The sequence below is a fragment of the Lissotriton helveticus genome, chromosome 4_1 (genome assembly GCF_964261635.1).
Source record: "Lissotriton helveticus chromosome 4_1, aLisHel1.1, whole genome shotgun sequence".
Taxonomy (NCBI): domain Eukaryota; kingdom Metazoa; phylum Chordata; class Amphibia; order Caudata; family Salamandridae; genus Lissotriton; species Lissotriton helveticus.
In genome coordinates this window covers 673,635,170-673,647,932 of record NC_136063.1, presented here as the reverse complement: position 1 = coordinate 673,647,932, position 12,763 = coordinate 673,635,170, and the positions used below count along the sequence as shown (strand labels likewise).

The window sequence follows — 12,763 nt, the reverse complement described above, 5'->3', positions numbered from 1 at the left end:
CTACCCATTTTGTATTTTTTGCCAAAAGTGCACAAAAATGTGACCCCTATCCCTAGTCGACCTATCATCTCGGCCAGAAAAAGTATCTGTGAGAATATTCCGAGTATGTGGACATCTTTCTGCAGGAAAGCGCCGATCAGGCGCTGGGAGGGGAAACTGATTACTAGTTTTGCCGCCATCTTAGGAAGGTGCTGGGTGACGCTGCATTTGGCCGGACGATCCCACTCCCGGTCAGTACTTAAGGCGCCTCCTTAGCAGCGTATTTCATTGACAGATCGCTTGTCTCCTGAGGCGGAAGCCGGGAGCAGCGCATAGATCGTTTTTAATAATTTTAAAATTGTTGTTGTAATATTACTTACATTGCTCATTTTGCACATCCCACCTACCCTTACCCATTTAATTTAGTAGTGGTCTTGCCCTCTGCAGCCGATCAGGCGCTGGGAGGGGAAACTGATTATTAGTTTTACCGCCATCTTAGGAAGGTGCTGGGTGACGCTGCATTTGGCTGGACGATCCCACTTCCCGGACAGCATAAAATGACATCAAATGCTCAGCCGCGCCTAAGGCAACCCCGTCTGCGCCCGTCCGCGCCGGGACCGGGCCCAGGGCCATACCCCCTGCCCAAAACCATCCTGACAGAGGACAGCAGAATTACTCCAGCCAGGAGCACCTATCACTAAGACCCAGTGCCACATGTCCCCCGATTGAGCTACATAAGGAAGGTAAAAAATGTCCATATTGCTCATGCGCTTTTGCATTCTCACCTATTAGGGACACTAACATGCCCCAAAACCAACCCAAGATACCAAATTATAGAAACATTACTATCAAGGCTGGCTTAATCAATTTCAGGTCCATGGTTAAACACAACATCCATTCAGCAGAACTAATTGAAAGCCAAAATATTGACTTACTGTTTGTTACCGAAACCTGGGCAGACGAAGCATCGGATGCCGATCTGACCCTTGCCATCCCCGAGGGCTTCTCTATTTTTAGAGCCGACAGAAAAATGAAACGCGGTGGAGGTTTAGCAATCATAGCAAAAGAGGAACTCAGGATCAAGAGTTCAGAAAGAGGAAGTAACCCGGACTGTGAAACCTTGACCTTTCAAATTAAGATAACTAATAACTACACGTTCAATGGCCTATTAATTTACAGACCACCTAGTGCCAAAACGCCTCTAATTGAGCTTTTAAGTCCGTTCTTAGAATCGAGCGTGACAGGCCCTGACTATACAATTCTAGGAGATTTCAATCTGCACTTGGAGAAAATTTCTGATCCCAAGGTAGCTTCATTTAAGGATGCAATGGCAAACTTTGACTTGGACCAAAAGGTACACCTAGACACTCATTGTGCTGGCCACACCTTAGATGGCATCTTCACCTCATGTCAGAGCCTAAACAAAATTGATACTCTCCTGGTCCCATGGTCAGACCACAAGCTGGTCTCCTTCTTATTAGAAATTAAAGAAGATACGAGGAGGCCCGCTGAAACTCTTAAGAATACTACATATCCCGACTGGTCAAAAGTCAACCCCCAGGCTCTTACTGACACACTCCGCTCATCATACCCAGCTCTTGATGCAGACAGTAATATAGCCTGTAAACAATTTAATGAGTGGTTGGATGCTGCAGTTCAACTCACAGTCCCACAAAAGAGTGTGACTTTCAAAAGAAAGACCCCCTCACAACCATGGTTCTCAGAAGCTGTCGTGTATTTCTATAGGTTCTGAATCGATCCCCCTATTCCTGACCCTATTCTGGTTAAACTAACTATCAAGTTAACTAACAGTCAGCCCATGAGGCAAGAAATCCCCCATGATGCAGATACCGTTATCTGACGCAGTCACACTACGGCACAGGAAAGTGTTATCTGATTAGGTCATAACGCTTGAGATCTAATTAGACAAGCGACATTCCTCCAGCCCCTGATAAGGCATACGACGTTCTCATAACAAATCAAACCTATGACAACCTGGAAAATCCGTGCGGCCATTGTTTTGATTTCACAGAGAACTTTAGTAAAGAATGTGCTAACGAGCAAGTCGTATGACATCTTTATTGACGTACCTATGTCCATCCTTACGTCAATCTCGGCACCTTTAAGGTATAAATATTGCCGACCTTGCCCTATGCAAACACACGCGTGGTGACAAGACGGAGCAGCCATACTTGCCGAAGCCGAGAGCAGAAGCAGACCCCGCTGGCGCAGCCCCGCCTTCCTGACGCGCTGAGAGACGCGCTGCTATCTCAAGCCGAGAGACCCAGCACCGGCGCTTCTGGGCAGCCCTCGCAGGCAGCCTGGAATATCGAGAGCAGAGAAAGAGATACCATTCCTCATTCATCCTAACTTCCAGGTACAGAACTGAATAACCCCTCACAGAGAATTCTTTAGTTATTCACTTGGCAAAAACAAACTTAACTTAAACTGTAACTTTCTATTCCCGCCCACGCATTAGACTTAGGTCAGGTACACGGGGTAGGCGTATTTAGAAACACCAGTTGAGTACGTTTAGTCAAATGTATATGTGTATGTAAATATATTTTAATCATTTTAAACATCATATGGCTCAGAAACCATATCAATGTTTTTACAGTATTATTTTATACTATTGCTTTTAATGTATGCACTTTACTTAACTATAAGTATTGCAATAATATCGATCCATTTCTCATGTATGAGAAAAGAGACTGATCAATAAATAACACCTTTTCATTGAACACGCCCGTCTCTTCCTTTTCTCTACATTCTGATGAGACTAAGAATGCACGTACTGACTGAGTAAAATAATTGCCTTGTGCTCACACGACTCTTGAGATTGACTCTTGATTAGGGGAGAGCAAAGTTGTCATGTTCTATGGTTGTCAGAAACTAAATCCCTTCTTGTCTAATCAGGGAAGTTAATCCTTCCTTGAACATTCGAGAAAGTTTCTAGCGAACTCTGAGCTTAGCTGGCAAACCCAAAAATTAAGTCTAGTATCGACAGTAGTAGACCTAGTTAACGTCTGGTCTAGGCCTTTACTGCTGTAGGTACTATTCCAATGCGCAGAGCCTATTGGGAAAATAGGAGCTACACTACATGGCGCCCAACGCGTTTGGAAAGGGCGATAAAACTAACGTAAGACATTTAGAGTAACTCAGTCGTGCTTTCTCACTCAGACCCCTTTTCCCAAATACTCCAAAGACGTCTGGAGTGGGTGAAAGGTTATATCCTCCAAAACCTCGCAGGAGGGAACTCCTATGTATGGTTCTTGGTCAAGTCAACGTTGAAGGATAAACAGTTCCAAAATATTGTGGATCTAATCTTTGTTCCATAAAGAAACCTGATCTGCAAACAAACATAATACCATCCTGTCTGTAAAATGGGAGACAGTGATGAAGAAAGAGAGGCAGTTAGATTAGCAACTGAACTCACAGATGCTGATGCTACCATGCAAGCAGCAGACGCGGATATAATACTCATTCCGGTCATCAAAAGAAGATCTATAACTCTAAAACTTATAGAAAATGGACTGACACCTAGAGGTGGCACAGTCATATTCGTAATTGAGGCACACGAATATCGGCAGACAGAGGTATACTATTCATGGATACATTTTCCAGCAGCGAATGCTGTAACAAAGTACTTCCACTATTACAAAGTAGAGGAACCTCCTGAAACATACACTCCTTTCGAGGAGGTGGAAGTACCACTCAAATTCCAAGAGCATTTGCTCTTATTTGATGGCGCCCTAATACATAACAATCACATTACAAGGCTCGGTCCTTTAGGTAGACCAGGAGCAACGTGGCCGGTCTTAGCCGGATACACACCACATCCAGACATCGAAAGAATGCCTGCAGCAGAGCTGTTAATACAGCTAAAACAACTACTAAAAATTCATAGACAATTAGTTCAGTATGTAATGCGGACTTCAACAATTCAGCCAGCGATTAAACTTCCACAGCTGACCCCTCACCAGGGGAACACAAATAAAATTACACCACAGAACATCCAATCCTGCCTAGGTAAAGTTCCAGCTAAACGGGAACAAATACCATTCTGGTTGGCACAGAAAATCACCCAAATAGAGGCGGTGTTTCCTGACACCACCCCGCTGGAAAAACACAGGATTCTGACTATATGTCTCCCAATGGGAATCGCACCACACATTGAGGACTGTGACACTTGGGGTACAGTCTTTGCTTCCATCTACACAAAAACGCACGGTGTTCCATCCATTTCGGTAATACCAGATGTGCTAAAACAAATTCAAGATGAATACGGTCCAGAACCTGCTTTAACTCTTGGTATGAAATTACTAAAAGACTTCAAGCAGGTCTCGGCTATATTATTAGCCAACATAAAAGGTGAAGCAGCAAACGTGGCGATCCGCCAGAGGTTAAAAGAGACAGATAAAGCAGACCAACCAGCTGAAATTGCCAGAATCATAGAAAAATCCTATGAAGAACTAGGCAGAGATAGTCTAGGTGGAATACCAGTAAAACCGCAACTGACTACAAGTCCAGAAAAAATATTTTTTAATAATAATAATTCACCAAAAAAGAACTGGGATGGAAATAAACAATCCAATCCTAAAGAAAAGAAATTCCAGTCCAGAGGAAGGTCTCCTAGGCGAAGAGAGAAGTCTCCAAACCAAAGACAGAGGTCACCGCAGAGTGACCCCTCTGGGAATAGATATAACCTTAGAAATAGGGATAATATTAAAAAACCTGATAGATATCAAGACATTGATACACGTCCCTCTCAATCTTTTCAGAATTCCTCGCAGAAATCGGAAAGAAGAGGACGGTCAGAAGAGCACGCCAAGTCCAAAGACAAGGAACCTGCTCAGCTAAAAAAGAAATTACAATTTCCAAAAAAGAAGGTAGCCAGTATCAAGGTAGTTAACAATGCCGAGAATACTGAGGACACAACTGAAAAACGGAGAATGGGCTCAGACAATGCTAGACAGCGCAGCAGAGGTGAGCATAGCTCGCAAAGTCCTTATGAATCATCTGGAGACAGTGGACACGAATGAATACCTTCAAGTGGAAACTGCAGACACCAGAGTTAGCAAGCCCCACAAGATATACGAGATAACATTACGTATAGAGGGAGATAAGACTAGGAAAATAAGGGGACTATTTTGGGATAACCTCTCCAAAGGCTATGACATCCTTCTAGCTGAAAAAGACTGGCCACCAGAGTTTGTCAGGGAGTGCCCTCATGGCGAAGAAGTAATTATGCCTGCCTTCTCGAATCAAATACCGATTCATAAAAAATACACACTTGCTAGAAAGTGGGCAGTGGCCTTAGCACCTGCTTTATATAAAAATCATGTAGGATGGGATGAGGATTCTCCTCCTCACAAAATCCAGTTAAAATCACAACCTACTGCACAAAGGCAGTACCCAATTAAGCAAGAAGCTAAAAAACAAGTAAATGAAATACTAGATCAGCTAGAATACCAGGGGGTGATTGAAACTTGCACCTCACAAATGAACAATCCCTTGTTTCCGGTCTCCAAACCAGACAGTTCATATCGTCTAGTTTTGGATTACCGACACCTTAACACATGTTGCAAAACCTTTGCAGTGCAAAACTCACACAGTGCTGCACTAATGAATAACATAGTGCGCAAAAAATACAAAACAACCTTGGACATCTCCAATGGATTCTTTTGTCAAAATATAGCACCAGAAAGCAGATATTTAACTGCATTCTCAGTAAATGGCACTCAAAAACAATTCTGTCGGTTAGCCCAGGGGTACAAGAACAGCCCGGGGGTATTCTCAGCGAGAGTAACAGAATTACTACAACTATATGATGATGAAGCATTATCTTATGTTGATGACATTTACTTAACAGATGATGACTTGGAGACTCACTTGAAAAGAGTGAACACCATAATACTTGGGTTCGCTGCAGAGGGTTACAAATTTAACTTTAAAAAGTCCAGAATTGCCCATCTGACGGTCCTATTCTTAGGATACGAGTTATCAAGTGAAGGCAAAAGCCTGGCAGACAATTTCCTAGAGAAATGTGCCGTAATCCAAGCTCCTAAAACACTAAAAAACCTACAGTCAATTCTAGGCTTCCTAAATTTCGGAAGAACATACATTGCAAATTACGCAGAAAGGGTCAAACCCCTTTATGATCTAATTAAACCAGACTTTAAAAGATCCAGTTGGACTCAAACACACACAGAAATTTTGAGATCCTTACAAACAGACATGCTAATTAAAACAAAATTAGAAACACGTGATAACACACGCAACCTTGTGATCCGAGTCATCCCAGGGAGATGCGGATTCACAAACCTGACCTCTAATGAGGGAGAAAAGGTACCAATTGCATTTAAATCACACATGTACACAGAAGCTGAACAGAAATTCAGTAATACAGAAAAAATCATTCGTGCAGTTCAAACCGCAATAGCTAGAGAAAAATACATAGCTGACGGTAGACATATCACAGTCAGAACAGCAGAATCAGCCTTTGAGGCACTAACAACACCGTGTAATTTACCGACAACAACATTGAATCCGGAATGGATACAATGGGTGAATTCCAAAAACGGACAGAGTATACTACTACTTTGATCCAGAACTAGAAGAATTAAAAAATCTAAATTATGAAAAGACGTATCCTCTGCCAATCGACATTCTTCCTCTACGACATTACGCCTGTGTAATCTATACAGACGGACATGCTCAACCCTCCGTTTGGGGAGAACATGCATACAATCCCACATGTGAGATTACAAAAGAAGTGTGGCGCGGAGGTAAACTAAGACCTCTTTTAACAAAATCACACTCAGTAGAAACTAATTCAGAACTACAAACTGAAATAATAGCTTTGAAAATGGCGCTAGATAATGCGGATCGCGAATTCCCGACGCTTATAGTGTCAGATTCATATTACTGCGTCAAAGCATATAACAAGGATTTGCAGACATGGATTCAGAACGGTTACAAAGATGACACAGATGCACCAATAAAGCAGAGACTGCTCTGGGAACAAGTAGCTCTTTTGAAAAAAGAACTACCAAAGACTCACGTGACTCACTCACTGAGTCATCAACGTGATGGCGTTCACGTTGTAGGGAATTCATTGGCTGAAGCAGCCGCAGCGGCAGCCACTAAACCGGCTCCCGTAGATCGAAAAAAGCGTACATTAAAATACATTGACGGTGAAACATGGCTGGCGGTGAAAACGTCATCAAAAGGCGACTGCTCAGCGTTACCGATCAACTATCCACTCAATTATACATACATAATCGATGCAAACTCCGTCCCTTTTGCTCGAATCCCTAAAGTGGGGGATAGAGTGATTCCAAACATGGACAGGAGAAACTTGTTAATCGCAGACGCACACATGGGCGAGGGTCTCAGACACCTTAAATTAAAAGATTCTCTGGAAGAATTACAATCACGGTACTGGTGGCCAGGCATGAGCCTGCACTACACCATGTTTGTAAAAAACTGCCCAAACTGCAACAGAGATCGCAGTGGGGAGAGAAGCAGTTTAATACCTCGTCGTATCAAGGCAGATAATATTACCAGCAAAAAGAATGGCTTGCGATTAACATATACAGGCTAGTTTCCACTTATAATGTAGATCACCAGCACTCGGCTGACGTCCGGACTATTATACAAGATTTGCGAGTCTAATTGGCATATACGCTAAGAGCATGTTACGTTTGACCATTGTTTTCACTCAGGCAAACCAGCCTGGGGGGAAACATGGCCAAATGAGCACAGTCCAGCGGGAATCTTCTCACTTCCTTCCTGAGGGTACGGGATGGTGTAAAGAAAAAACCAAGGCAGAAAGCAATCTATAATAGAAAGGATATTAGGTTCGGGAGCTGGGTGGGTCAAACATCTAATAAGTGTCCAACGTAGTCTAAATAACTTGCCAAGAAATTCTCTGATGGGATTCAGTCCGTACGAATTATTATTCGGAACTAGGATGTTGATCTCTGACCTTGATAGTCAGACTTCAGTGGTAATAGAAAAAACCTTTGATGTCAAAGACCGTTTGGCTATTTTGCAGGACTTAAACAAAACAAGAAAAGACCTGAGCAACATACAGTTGAAACAACAGCCAACAACCACTGAAGAATCACCACCTGTCCCAGCAAGACCTGTCTGGATTCCAAAAGTCGGGGATCTAGTCAGGGAGAAGATCGCGGTAAAGAAGGAATTTGGGCCTTCTTACAGAAAAGCAGTTCCTGTCTTGTCTGTCAACGGGACAAGATCAGTTGTACTACCGCCACTTGCTGGAAAAAAGGAGAACCGAGTTGTATCCATCGACCTGGTAAAACCACAACATGTGGCCGATAACAAACAGTAGGCCAAGTGGACTCCCAATAAGTAGCAGAACACCAAGGTTTGCTACCAGTACAGAGGTCCTATCAAAGAGGCTCATCACATTCGAAACGCCTACAGAAGAACAACAAGGACTATGCAACAATGCAATAGAACTCAGACCTCTGAAAACCCAAATAAAAACATTTAGCAGAGACACACCAATCTACAATGAAGTGCCGAGTGACAATGCAAAAAACAAAAATCCTGAACCAATTGGAACAATTGACAGAACTGCATCCGGGTACTTCATCAACTTCGATGATTCCTCTGACGGCTTCAGTGAATCAAAGACACAGCCATCATCAAAATCCTTTAAAGACAAAGCGAAGGGACTTTTGAAACAACTGAAAGAAACATATCTGGTTTCTCCATGGATTGAATTTTGGGTGGGTTTTGGTGCATTTATCCTCATACTTTGGCTCATCATGGTATTTACTTTGGGACGCTTCATTGAGGGAAAATATGCTAAAATGGACACAGCAAGTCAAAACATCAACTTGGTCCTCAAACCACACACATCTTCACACGTCGAGAAAAGAGAACTTTCTTCAGAACTTTCTTCAGCCAACTTCACAGCCAATCCTATACCTGGTGGGGTAGCCTGGGACAACACTGACTATGAAATTTATGGTCCGGTCGAGATCCTGAAATATCCACACCAAATCAAGATCTCTTTGAGTGACTTTGCAAAACCAAACTCATTTGCTGATGATTGGGACTTCGAGAGTATTACCAACATGATGTCTGATTTAGTAATGTCTGCTAAATTTACAAAACATGATTATTTGCAAGGTTCTACAAATTATGATAGTATGTATTGCTATAACCATTATGGTAACCATTTTTTGCATAAATCGGCACAACCTAGAAATGTTTTAAATTATAATCAATGGGAACATTGTGCAACACCTCCAAAAGGGAGCTCAAGAACCGTATATGACAAATATTCATATTTTTCAGGTTTTAACACAAGTAATGCTGAAACATTTTATTTTAAATTGTCAAACAAGACAGGGATGAAAACCATGATAACCAACACAAAATTGATATATTCAGATTCATTCTTTGAAAAAATGAATACTTTTGGATTTGATTATTGGGACAAAAATGTTGATTTGAAAAGTGTTTGGGGTACAAAAGAATGGCAAGTACAGGGTTTAGAAGCTTTGTTTAGAGCCTGCATGATCCCAGAACAAATGATATTTTTAAATTACACTGTTCAACAAACCACCTGTCTTGGCTTAGCCAAAATCAAAGATTTAAATAACCCGTCTATTGCAAAGCCAACAATGTTTAGCAACACTTCTAAAGATGAAGAAATAGACGTAAACCATATATTAAACCAAAACAGAACACATCCTGATTGGAAACAATGGTTGATCTGGCCCACAGATACAAATAACTGTCAAGATAGATTCCTGAATAAAACACAGGGTTTCAAAATGACCAGGCCAGACCCTAGATATCCCCAAAGACATCACCCAGGGATAATAACAACCTACAGTGTGGGCAGATTATGCCTTCAGTGGCTACAAACTTCCACACTGCCTGAAATTAAGCAACACCTAACTTTACTTACTGATGGTGCTGACTTGCGTGATTTCATACTAGGACCACGCAAACAGCGTCAAAAACGTTTCATAGCAGCCTCTGTATATGCAGCATACAATGAGGCCTGGAAGGTTACTCAAATTGAGACAGCAGAAAGAATACGGGAAATTGACCGTATCAATTTGGAAAAATCACTTTCTGTAGTGGACAATGGGTTAATGACTCTGTCCTCCAGAATTTTTTCATTGGACAGCATTGTGTCGTCAGCAATTGATATATTATCGCAAGACTTACTGTTATTACAACATGGTCAGTCACAATTGCGTTCTATTGTACAACTTGGCTGGACGTTACAAAATCTGCGTTCAGGCTACGTGCCTTGGCGTTTAATCAACACCACGTCACTATTCCAAATCTTTAACCTTACTGATAGACAAATCGGTATGGCGCAAAAGGGTGCTGATTATACAATCTTGAGCATTGAAAAACTAGAAAGATTACCAATGACAATGTCAGAACGACCTGTCAGTGAATGGATAATCCACGGAATCATAAATATTCCAATCTCAACCTTCAGGTTTCAATACTGCCAAAAATATATACAGGCTGGCATGTACGAGAAATTGGGAAAGGGGTACCTTAAAACAACTTGGAACCTGCCCTATTCACATGCATGTGTCAGTAATAAAGGACAGAAAGTGTTTCTTAGTGGCAACAATTGTGCTATGTCACTAAGCGGCACGCTTCTGTGTAACGGAATTAGTTTGCATGGAGCCTGTGAAGGGAATTCATACAATCTTTCATGTCACCAGCAAGGCGCACCTGCAACTGAAATAGAACCATTCTTTCAAAGACTCTATAATGGGAGTTACATTCTTATTGTAGACCGCAGATGTTGCAGTCTTATGCCCGGGACTCCTTATCTAGTCACTACGACGGCGAAGGTCAAGTGCTGTGGACGCTCTTTTTTCCCCAGCTCCTTTCCAGACAGGGAGGCAAGGGCATGGCCCAGTTTGAAAATTACTTCTATTCGAATAGATACTTTAAGCAGAATGAAAACAGTGCTTCTTCAGACGCCTACAAGGCTCACGTCATCAAAAGAAACATATGATCTACAAGTCGCAAGGACGACTGCAGAGATACATACATTATTATCAACTAATTCCCCCGTACATTTCGCGGAAATCCTGAACGAAATCTTAAATATTTCTGATACCACTGGGGTCTCAAAGGTATTTAAGACAGTATTTTCGATGGCATTAACACCATTCAAAGCCATACTGGGTATTTTTCCAGATTTCGTTCATTCGATTTTTGGCGGACTTCCCCTGATCCTGGGACTAATTGCAGGAATCCTATTCCTAGTCCTTATTTTTCGTTATGGCAACCCATGTCACAGATCAAACTCTCGCGACAATGGAAGATACGATCCTAGCCATTGGATACCGGGACCGGATATCAAAAATCCTGGGAATCTCCCGGCTTAGAGACCTGAACATGACTTGGTTTCTATCATTTCGACCAATGTGGCAAAGGTGTGTTTTACCTGTACTAAGGTGTCTGCTATGCGGAGAAGAATGCGTGTTAGACACCTGTCTGACGCTACAATCGGATGCGCCAGTGGATGCAGTTACACTGTTGGTTCCTACCAAGGTTCACGCTTTGTGCTGCCCTCAAAGGCTGCCAATCCTGATGACGGCATTCCTGGAATCTTCACCACTACGATTGAAGAGTAGTGAAGTTCAAGATGAAAGCAACATCGAACAGGTACGACCTTCTGTCAGCAATGCAAATCAGAATGTCAATGGAGACAATCATGCACACGAATGCATGGTTACCCCTATTTCCGACTTAGTGGAACTTTCCCATGAAGCTGTTGACAGTTTTTTCGAAAGCATGAATGATATGATGTTCTCTCCAGAACAGAAATAGAGACTTTTGAGTAAACTCGCACACGGCGTTCCCTGAATTCGGCCTTCAACTTTAAAAATAAAGTCACATGAACAATTTCCCTCCAGTTCACGGACAGCAATTATTTCAGCAAGCCCCTTAAAAATATTTTTCTACATATTTTTCCCCGGGACACTGATCTTCTGCTTAAAGTAAGAAACTATTCCTAGAGAACTAAGATTTCTATTTTTAGATACTTTATAGACTTTAGCTGCCCGCTGGTATGTTCACAAATATTTTGTTATGTGAAGAAATGGTCTCGAACTTCCTTTCTGTATAGCGATATTAAGAGCCATTTCATGTGTATTTCTCATATACCAATAAGCAATAATGCATAACAATGCGTGTTTACTTTTGCATTTAATTCATAGCTTAAGTGCATACAATATATATGACTGCAATTTTTCGGTATATTTGAAAATTTCGAAATGCATTTATGTATTTTGGGGTGGTAAGGTATACACTATACTCTATAGTATGTTGTACTATGTTATACTATGCATAGATTAGTAGATATGACCATAGTTAGCGTGGAGTGGGTGTCGTGTATTTCTATAGGTTCTGAATCGATCCCCCTATTCCTGACCCTATTCTGGTTAAACTAACTATCAAGTTAACTAACAGTCAGCCCATGAGGCAAGAAATCCCCCATGATGCAGATACCGTTATCTGACACAGTCACACTACGGCACAGGAACGTGTTATCTGATTAGGTCGTAACGCTTGAGATCTAATTAGACAAGCGACATTCCTCCAGCCCCTGATAAGGCATACGACGTTCTCATAACAAATCAAACCTATGACAACCTGGAAAATCCGTGCGGCCATTGTTTTGATTTCACAGAGAACTTTAGTAAAGAATGTGCTAACGAGCAAGTCGTATGACATCTTTATTGACGTACCTATG

General features: G+C 41.8%; 1 protein-coding gene across 6 annotated transcripts in view; it reads right to left on the bottom strand.

Annotated features, from left to right (window-relative positions):
* RB1CC1 (RB1 inducible coiled-coil 1) overlaps nt 1-12,763 on the bottom strand; it is a 647,143-nt gene that overhangs the window by 603,150 nt on the left and 31,230 nt on the right. The window lies entirely within an intron of this gene.